The sequence below is a fragment of the Oenanthe melanoleuca genome, chromosome Z (assembly GCF_029582105.1).
Source record: "Oenanthe melanoleuca isolate GR-GAL-2019-014 chromosome Z, OMel1.0, whole genome shotgun sequence".
Taxonomy (NCBI): domain Eukaryota; kingdom Metazoa; phylum Chordata; class Aves; order Passeriformes; family Muscicapidae; genus Oenanthe; species Oenanthe melanoleuca.
Genome location: NC_079362.1, coordinates 12,963,018 through 12,973,317, shown reverse-complemented (window position 1 = coordinate 12,973,317; position 10,300 = coordinate 12,963,018).

Genomic DNA, 10,300 nt, shown 5'->3' with positions numbered 1-10,300 from the left:
ATTAATACCCAAACATTTCTATGTCTTAAAAATGCAGTCCTACAGATACAGTTTTTTCTCTATGAAGACTTCAGAAAGACTCTGAATACACTGTGTGTGTGTGCAAACATGGAATAAATATTTACTTTTATATATAATGCTTTTGAAGAAAATATTAGTGTCAGGGATAAAACTGGAGAGTAAGGCATTGTTTGTAAGACTCATTTCTGATTTGGTAGCTGCAAAAGACAGCCAGCCTCTCTTACTTTTTTCTTACTCCAAGTGATCAGTTCCTGAACTGTACATGGTACAGCAGAGCTGTTTTCTGGGGCAGCTCTGGGGTAATGCAGGTGCTGTGGAATTGTTAGAGCTACACTGAAGAGAGAAAATGCTGTCCTGAGAGAGTAATGGGGAAAACAGGAATTTAACATACTGTGTACATTTAACTTATTGCTGATCATTCAGGCTTCCTGGAATTTTGATCTACTGTATTAACAAGCAGGCATTAGTGACTTACTTAGTGACTGAAACGTGGCCTTCTCTGTGTGGGGGAGGTTTATTGGAATAAAATCCAGGATTTTCAAGCTATTGACATGAAGAACATCACTGGAAACTGGAAAAAACCCCAGTGTTTGGCCAAAACTGACACAAAGAAGCAAGATTTAGCAGCATTGTCAAGAAACAGGTACTATACTCTTCTGCACCTCTTAGAAGACCTGCTGGCCTGCTCTTTTAACTTGTGTGTAGATGAAGGGATGTGCAGCAACCTTGCTGCACTGGTAGCAAAAGCAGGTATGCTAATAAACAATAACTGTTGTAGGATATACAGCATCTCCCCTCTGCCAGGCAGTGCTGCCCTGCTACAGATTGCTAGTGCAGTGATGAGCAGATCACTTGGATACAATTTGCTGTAATTCTGTATTTCCACGTACAACTCATTACTTACACAGGTGAGCCCTTTTTTGGGAGCTTGAGAAGCATCTCAAAATTCCTCAGCAGAGCTGGAGCATTCAGAGTTGCAGCTGGTGGTAAGAATTGGTGGCTTGAATATGTAAAGTGATATCTGAGTAACTGGGTTAAAAGGGAATAAATCAGATTTCACAAATTCAGTACCTAAAAAGTAGTTGATTATTTTTGGCCACTGATGGCTTTAATTTCCCCATTCTGTACAGAGTGAGGAGTAACACCATACCAGATTCCAGACAAACTGCAAAAAATACTCATTACTGTTAATGAAAAAAGCCCCAACAGAAAAGCCCTTAAGAAAATTAGTTCTGTTTTGTGCAGCGTTTCAGTGGTACTCAGTAAATACTTGTGCTTCCCCACCAGATTGATTCTGAGTCTCTACCTAGTACTACAGAAACATCATCCATCACTCAATAAAGACCAGAAGGGAAACAGAGTGTGTAGTTATGGTGTCATACCAGCAAACAATGTTTTTAGAGTCTTGGCTTTCGTGTGCTTGCCTGCAGAGGGAGACACTCAGGATCCGTGTCCCAGAGTCGGTCGCAAGGTGGCAGCCGGGACCGACGGGAGTGCAGGGCTCGCAGAAACTGCTGCCCACCCTGCTCTTCCGAGGATTTCTTTCCGAAACTACATTCGCAGCAGAATTTTCAGTAATTTTCACATTGAATTTTCCATAATTACAGGAGCATGAACATGTTTTTGAGGGCAAGATGACCCACAATGTCTGAAGGCTGCATGACTGACCTGTCACGGGAGTCAGAGTACCAAAATACTCTGTGCATTAGGTGGTTTTATACCACAGCTACAACTGTGGTAAACTTTCAGTACAGTTTTACACCTCCCAAAGAACTGGGCATCTTTTGGTACTCATTGCACCTTGGTTGCTGTAAGCAGGATCTTGAAGGCAAGTGCTTGGAGTAAGGCCATGCTTCTACTTCCTTATGTGTGGCACAGTGCATCTGACCTGAGAGCTGACCCGAGGAAATGTGGCAGAACTGTGGGATTCAGTCCTTTTTCCTGCAAGTAATTTTCTCTTGAGCAGCTGTTTTAGGATGTATCATGTCTGAAGGAAGCAGTAACAAACAGAGGAGAGACAGTATTCAGAGCACTGAGCATTGCAGTGACCATGGCATGGTTCTGCCCTGAAACCCTAGATAATAAGAAATACCAAATTTAGCCTCTTATGGCAGTTGCGTAATCTCCATCTAGAAAAAAATCTTCAGTTCTAATTAAAAAGAGTAGATGATTTAGGATTCTCATATGTCTCAGAAGAATAAATGTAGTCTGTAATTAATAATATCCCTAGTTTGCTGAACTGTTACAACTGACTATTTTCTAGAAAAAAAAATTACTCCACTGCATCTTTAAACCAGTACTTTGGCACAGTGCCCCAGAAGAATACTACCCATATATCATCTGTATATTTTCTGAAAGCTGTCCAGTGAAATCAGAAAGAGCTTTGCTCACAGGATGACATGCTTCATGTGTAACTCATTAATAAGAAATATGAGTGGAAGGAGATAAAGAAAGAAACAGTAAAATAAAGTGCCTTCATGACATGTAGTATTTAGAAAAAAATCTAGTGCAGCTTCCAGATTGACTGGAACTACTTCTCCATGCAGTATCTCCCCAAAATACATCTAACAACGCCAGCTGAATGTTCTTTCAGGTTTTTTAGCCAACACATCCAGAAAAAGCAAGGAGTTTGCAGGTTTTGCTTGGGTAAGTAGCTATCACTGTAGATTTTAAATCCTCCCCAACACTGTCAGCTCCCCTTTTCTGCCAGTAAAGCTTAGCTGTACAGATGAATCTAATTTTTTCTCCATTACTGTAAAAGAGCCTAAAGAGCAGTTACAGTGTAAATTTTGCTAACAAATTTTGTGAAAAAATATTTTCACATTTAATAATAACCCCAAGTAAAGGCAAATCAGGGTGCTAAAACTGTAGGGTTCGCTAGCATCTGTTTTACATAGAAAATACAGTGGCTTAATTTCACCTCTTATTTTTAATTGACTTAATTATTTGATTCTGTTTGGGGGTGTTGTATTTCACTAATTTGGTTTATATTACACTGAGAAAAATGAAATCTACTGGGGCAGAAGTGGTGGGTGAGGTGAAACCCACTATAGCATGCAACCTAACCTGTGGATCAGACCATCTCCACGTGGAAGGGGTGCTTGACACAGGGGCAGATGTGACGATCATACCTGAAAGGATGTGGCCATCACAATGGGAGTTGCAACCCATGGGAGGGATCAAATCGTCAAAAATCTCAAGAAGCATCGTGCAAATTGAGGGACCAGATGGAACACTGGCTAGTGTCCATCTGTTTGTTACAGATTATAAGTGCCCCCTATGGGGGAGAGACACCATGTCCCAGTGGGGAGTCAAACTGGTTATCTCTTAAGACTCCGCAGGATTTTTAGAGGCAGCCAGCTGTAGAGCGCCCTACCCAAAAATTAACATGGCCGGATGACACCCCAAAATGGGTAGCACAGTAGCCATTGAGTAAAGAAAAGCTCAAGGCGCCTTGAAGAGCTTGTGGAAGAGTAATTGGCTAAAAACCATATTGAAGAGATGACAAGCCCTTGGAATTCCCCAGTATTTGTAATAAACCAGGGAAGGACAAGTGGAGGCTGCTCCACAACCTCTGGGAAATAAACAAAGTAATTGAGGACATGAGGTCACTCCAACCTGGGATGCCTTCCCCACCAATGCTTTCCCAAAATTGGCAATTGGCTTTCCTGGACATCAAAACTGTTTCTTCCAAATTCTCCTGCACCCAGAAGATGCCCAAGGTTTGCCTTCTCGGTTCCTTCAATGAATCAAGAAGCCCAAATAAAGCAGTACCACTGGAAAGTATTCCTGCAGGGAATGAAGTGCAGTTGTTCCCTCTGCCAGTGGTATGTGGCCTCATTGCTGTCTCCTGTGCATGCACAAAAAAGGGAGGCCGTCATCTTACACTACATGGATGACGTGCTTGCGTGTGCCCCCAATGACTCTATATTCCAACACACACTTGACCCAGTGGTTATAGTTGTAACCTCTGCTGGATTTCAACTGCAGGAGGACAAAGTTCAAAGGGTGCCACCTTGGAAATACCTGGGTTTGGGGATCACTGTGCAGACCATTGTTCCACAGAAATTGGAAATCCATAGTGATCCAAAAACCCTAGCAGATGTTCATTCCTTGCGTGGGTTTTTTAACAGGGTCAGGCCATGGCTAGGCCTCACCCATGAGGACCTAGACCCCTCCTCAATTTATTGAAGAGGGAGAGAGAGCTGGTTTCTCCCAGGGACCTGACCCCAGAGGCAAAAGCCACAATTCAAAAAGCACAGAAGCCTTGGCCGAAAGGCAGGCTCACCGTTATCAGCCTGAGCTGCCTTTCAAATTCATTGTCCTGGGAAAACTGCCACACCTGCACAGTTTGATATTCCAATGGATCAAGGGACAGAAAGATCCATTCTTAATCATAGAGTGGGTCCTCCACCAAAGATACAAGACCATCACCAAGCCACAAGAGCTGATGGCTCAGTTGATTTGGAAAGCCAGGATAAGGCTGCGTGAGCTGGCTGGTTGTGACTTTACATGTATTCACCTCCTGGTTAAACTTTCTGAGGAGGGAAGGAACTCTCCTGAAAAGTTGACTGTGGAGACTGCTGGTGTTCCTAGAGTTTGTCCAGCAGTGGGGAGTGGAACATAAAACTGACATCCCCCACTCCCCCACAGGCCAAGCTGTGATTGAGCATGCCCACCAGATGCTCAAGCAGGTCCTAGCTAGACAGAGCAGTTCAATTGTGTGGATGTCTCCACAGCAGAAGCTCTGCTAAGCTGTGTTTACAATCAATTTTCTGAATTGTTCATTTGAAAATATGAGTCCACCTGTGGTATGTCACTTTAACAGTGGTAATCAGTTTAAATTGTCCCAATGTCCACCAGTCTTGATTAGGGACCCAAAAACTTGGGAAACCAAAGACCCCTATGAGCTTGTTACCTGGAGCCATGGCTACATGTGTAGCCACTCCCTCAGGCCCTCGGTGGATTCCCCAGAAGTGGGTGAAACCTTTTGTTCCAAAAATCCAGCTCCAGCAGAAGGGGACGAGAAGCAAGTGGCTGTTGCTTGAGAAAGAAGACACCACCGGAAAGAGGAGAGAAAATGTTCCTAAGATGTGCCTACATTCTGGCAGACACAGAAACTTTTAACATGCTTTAAAAATGTTTGCTTTTTTTCCTTTTAGAGAAAACCTACCTCCCACCCAACCCCATGATGAGCCCCATTCAAGGTGTCAACTTGCTAATGTTGAACAGTCTGGCAGCTGCGTGGATTGTCCCTCAGCCACGTCAAAACATCTGGGTGACCCAGGCATCGACGCTCCAACAGGAAAACATATGTCTGTCCACTGCAGCATCAAGAGACCCTATGTCCACCTGCCTGGTAGGAATCCCACTGCAGGCTGGAGAATTTCCAACCAGCTTTGACACATATATGCCCAACCAAGTTCCTGAGTCACACAGGAACTGACTACACAAAAATCGTTGGCAGCGAGCTGTAATAATTAGGAACCCCATAGAGGAGTGGCTGCCACATTTGCCCAAAGCAGCTCAGGAACCTCAAGAATTAGAGCTATTGGGTTCCTCTCCAGCACCATACTGCATTCACTTTGTCTTCAGCCCAAAGCCTTCTAGCACCAAAGCCTTCCAAGACATACTGCAATATCGGGAGGAATTCACTGCCAAAAGGTGGTGTAATATTCTGAACTATGTTGCAGCAGACAACCCATATCATTCAAGTCCCAAAAGCCTCCCTAAGGGGCTGTTCTTAATTTGTGGAGATTAGTCATGGGCAGGGATCCCTTCAGCTATTAGGAGGGTCATGTACCTTCAGGCAGTTGTCTCTGTTAGCACCCAACCAAAGCTTAATTGGCGAATGGACTCATCAAAACAAATCGGCCAGCAGAACCCAAAAGAGAAGTGCTGACAATTTGGACCCAACTGTGATTCTGAAATTTTTCATTGGTCCAAATCAAAAAGGATTGCTGTGTCCCTGTTCTTTCCATGGGTTGCAGCAGTAAAAGCTATGGGTGAATTTGGCCACCTAGAGTGCTGGGTGGTCAAACAGGCAAACTTAACATCCACCGCCATCAGCTCCCTCCCAGAAGATGAGGAAATTACCAGGTAGGCCACACTTCAATATCGTGCTGCCATAGAATTTCTCCTGCTGCTGCATGGACACAAGTGCCAGGAATTTGAAGCACTTTGCTGCATAAACCTAACCTCGAAAGCTCCCAACATCCACTCAGCCCTCCGAGACATGAGAAGCTTGATCGGACAAGTAAAGCAGGAATCCGAGGATTGGCTCAGTGGACTGTTCAAGGGCTGAGGACTCATGGGGTGGTGGACTTCTGCAGTTAAAACAATTTTGGTTTTTTTTTCTTTTCCTTATAATAATGGCGTTTGGGATCTTACGTTGCTTGATTTTCAAAGCTATTAGTGGTCTCATCTCTTCTACCTCAGCAGTCAACAACAAAAAGTTGACAAACCAAAAGCAGTTTAACCTGCCCACAAGCCGCAAGTGGTGGGCAGATCTACATTCCGAATCAGAATGAACTCAACATCTTTCTTTTAACTTTGTTAAACAAAAAATGGGGAGATGTTGTATTTCACTAATTTGGTTTATATTGCACTGAGAAAAATGGTTTGTTCTGTACTCCCCTGAAGTTCTGTGAAGTTGGTTCAGCCCTCCCTTAGCTCCTCCCCACCGGTGCAACCCCATGGGCTGCAGCCGGGTTTCCACTCCCCTCGCCCAAGGTTTGAAAAGACCCTGCCATTCCATGCTCTCTCTTTTTCCCTTGGACCCCTTCAGAAATAAAAGCTTGGATTATCCTGGGAAGAAGAGCCTCCCTTGGTCTTCTGCTTTGTCCATGCCGAATTCCCTCCATCTCTGACCCAGAGCTAGCCAAAAGAAAGGTCAGAGCCTGAGGGGATTTTGGCATGGGGGGTTTTTTACTGGTATAATACATGAATCTACACAAACTGTGAACTATATAATGACAGAGTCTTTAAAATTTTAAAGTATGTCCTAGTGTGCAATTAAGTAATGAAATAATAAAGTTGCTTTTGAATTGCTCAGCAGTGATGTTCACCACAACTTCTACTGCCAATATATATGAAGTCTTCCAAACAAGTTTCCACGTGTATTTGAAAGGTAAGCTAAAAGTCACCAAGCCCCTTCTCTGTAGCATGACACATGCTTATTCCTAATCCGTTGTAGGATGACAGCCATTACTGACCTAAAGACTCTGGTAAAACATAAATAAATCTTAAGTTTTGGCAAGGAAGAAGTTTTGCAATTTACCACAATGATCTATAAATCCTCATTAACTCTACAGTGTACTGCTTGATTAGAAAACTACTTAATCAAGATACTTCCCAAAGAATCAATTTGCACCTAATGATACTTGGTGGCAAGAACAGCTGCTTTATTTGGATTGTAGTTTTAGTTAACTGGGACACCTTCTGGTGACATGGTGGTGACCTGTGTGTTACAGGTCAGTGCATCCTCCTCATGGCACCTTGCAGTTGCCTCAGTCTGCCCTCACTCACTGCAGGTTCACATAAAGGTGCGAAAAATTACCAGGTGCCCCTTGCCAGTGAATCACAGCCACCTTCCCATAACTCTGTATACTTGCCATGGATCAGACTGCTTAAAACAGGGAGATGCTTACTCAGAAAGGTGCTTAGCTACTTGGTTAGCCTAATTTTAATGAAAATTTTCAGCCCCTACAATAGCCAAGACTTTTCCTTCTTAAAAAGGCTTAAGAAAAGATAAATCAAGTCTTTTGAATCTTAAAATGTACAATTACATGTTGCTCATTAAAGCTGAGTCTTATCTGCTGAAAACTAATTTAAACATGCTCTCCAAAGTTTAGACTGAATAACCAGAATTCAATATTTAATACAATAAATAATACTAGTACACAGAACCTGTTAGGATGGAGGATGGTCTGCTGGCTTATTAAAATGAGAATTGTGATTCAGAAAGCTTGTATCTTCATTTTTACATGAATTTTTCTATTGCAGTATGAAGTCTCTGGTACATTGTCTTCATAAGATACAGCTTTAATAAGAGATAAAGAATATTCAATGCCTTCAAGCGGGTTCAGATGTTCCAATTTTGCCATTGTACCTGTACAAAAGAGCATGAAACCTGCGGTGCTGAAATTTGATTGCTACTGGAAAGTAGTTGATTGCCTGTCCATGCAGTTATTAAAAATGACAGCATGGCTTGGGTTGAAAGTGACCTTAAAGATTACCTAATCCAACCCCTCTGCCATGGGCATGGAGCCTTTCCACTGGACCAGGCTGCTCAGAGCCTCATCCGACCTGGCCTTGAACACTTCCAGGGATGAAGCATCTACAGATTCTCTGGGCAACATGTGCCAGGGCCTCACAATGCTTAGAACGAAGAATTTCTCTCTAATATCCAATCTAAATCTCCCTCTTTCAGCTTAAAACCCTTGTCCTATCACTACAGTCCTTGGTAAAAAGTTTGTCTTTCTTATAAAACCATTTTAAGTACTCAAAGGCCAAAATGAGATCTTTGGGGAGCCTTCTCTTGTCCAGACAGAAAAATCCCAACTCCAAGAGAAGTACTTCAGACCTCTGATCATCCTTGTGACCTCCTCTGGACCCACTCCAACAGGTTTGCATCCTTTTTATTTTGGGGACCTCAGGGCTGGATGCAGCACTGCAAGTGAGGTCTCAGGAGAGCAAAGCAGAATCTGCTTCCTCATTCTGCTTCTCTTTAGGCAGCCCAGGAGTACTGTAGAGACCAGTGTCTGAAGTCCAGAGAGCTGAGATTATGATTAAGGTTCAATTTTAGCCTGTACTTACAATTAAACTGTATGGCTGATTCCCTCTTCAAAAAGCATTATCTAGAATCCCTCAAATAAAAGGAAGGCCAAAGAGGGAAGTTGCATATTGAACTCTGCTAATGGAAGCAGAGAACACCCAATATCACTTGAACATAAGGTGAGCTAGCCAAATATTAGAAAAATATACCCTTATTGACTGCTTTTGGGAAAACCCTGTGATCTTTTAGAACTGATGGCATATACACCACCTATAACAGCAGTATCACCACAGCTTTCTTAACTGCTGTCATTGGAAACTTCCTGTAAACTAGTGACTTAGCATTTTTGCTGACAAATTTGAGAATTCTTCCCAACTAGCTGATTTCTTTTTATTCATATATACAAGGATCAAGGCCACAGCCAAAAATAGTAGTGTCTTGCTTTCAAAAGTGAGAAAGAAACACACTGTTTTCCTTGTAACATTATGAAAACAAAAACTTGCAGGAGAGGAAGCAACTTAAGAGTATGGACTAAATACATTTCACATCAAACCATGCCTGTACTCCTAGCATTCCAGATCTCTGTCCTGGAGGTTTTGCTGTATGTGAGAAAAGAAACCAGCCTGTAATGCATTTTAAGTACAGGGTTTTGGTTGTGGCTTTTTGGATTTTTTTCCAGAAAAACAGGATTTATAAAGTCTTGCCACGGGAACCTTCCCTTTTGCTCCACTATCATTACTTTTATTCCCCCACAAACCTTTGCAAAACCACCACAAGGAGCTTAAAGGCTATTTTCCAACCACAGTGTCAGCAGTAGCCTATTACAACATCTGCAATGACGATAATGAAAACTGTTTCATAAAACCCTGTAGAAATTACATCTGTGTACTCTCTGCTCATAATACCAGTTTTAAAAGGACATTAATTATGTTCTGATCCTCAAACTAGACTGATTAGTCATAATGATGTTACACAATGATTCACACTCCAGATGACTCATACAGAGAGGGTAATTACCCAGCAGGACTTCCGTAAGTCTACTGTTAAATGAGAGAGTTCATTACAGGCCTGAGGGTTCCTGTTGACTGAATGAAAAAGGAAGTGTGGAGAAAAAAGGAAAATCAGTACTTCCAATCAGGTAGTATTAGATACCTACCCTGACTAATTTGCATATTTAATTTGAGACACAGGTTTTCTCTTAGCTGTGACCATGTGTTTTATTACGGAAATACCTTGCAGTTTTATTATATAAGTAAAATCCCTCTTTAGATATTTAAGATTGACTTTGCACATGTATGCAGATTATTAGTCTTTTAAAAAACTCCAAACAACCTTGTGACATAGCAAAATATTTTTGCAGCTTCCATACAAAATAGCATTTTTTTTTCTCTGCTGGTAGAACACATTAAAATTTTTACTATATTATGTGCTCCCTGTATTTTTTACCAAAGTTGTATACAAAAAAATGCAAGCAAAAATTCCAAAGTACACTCCGACAGCCAA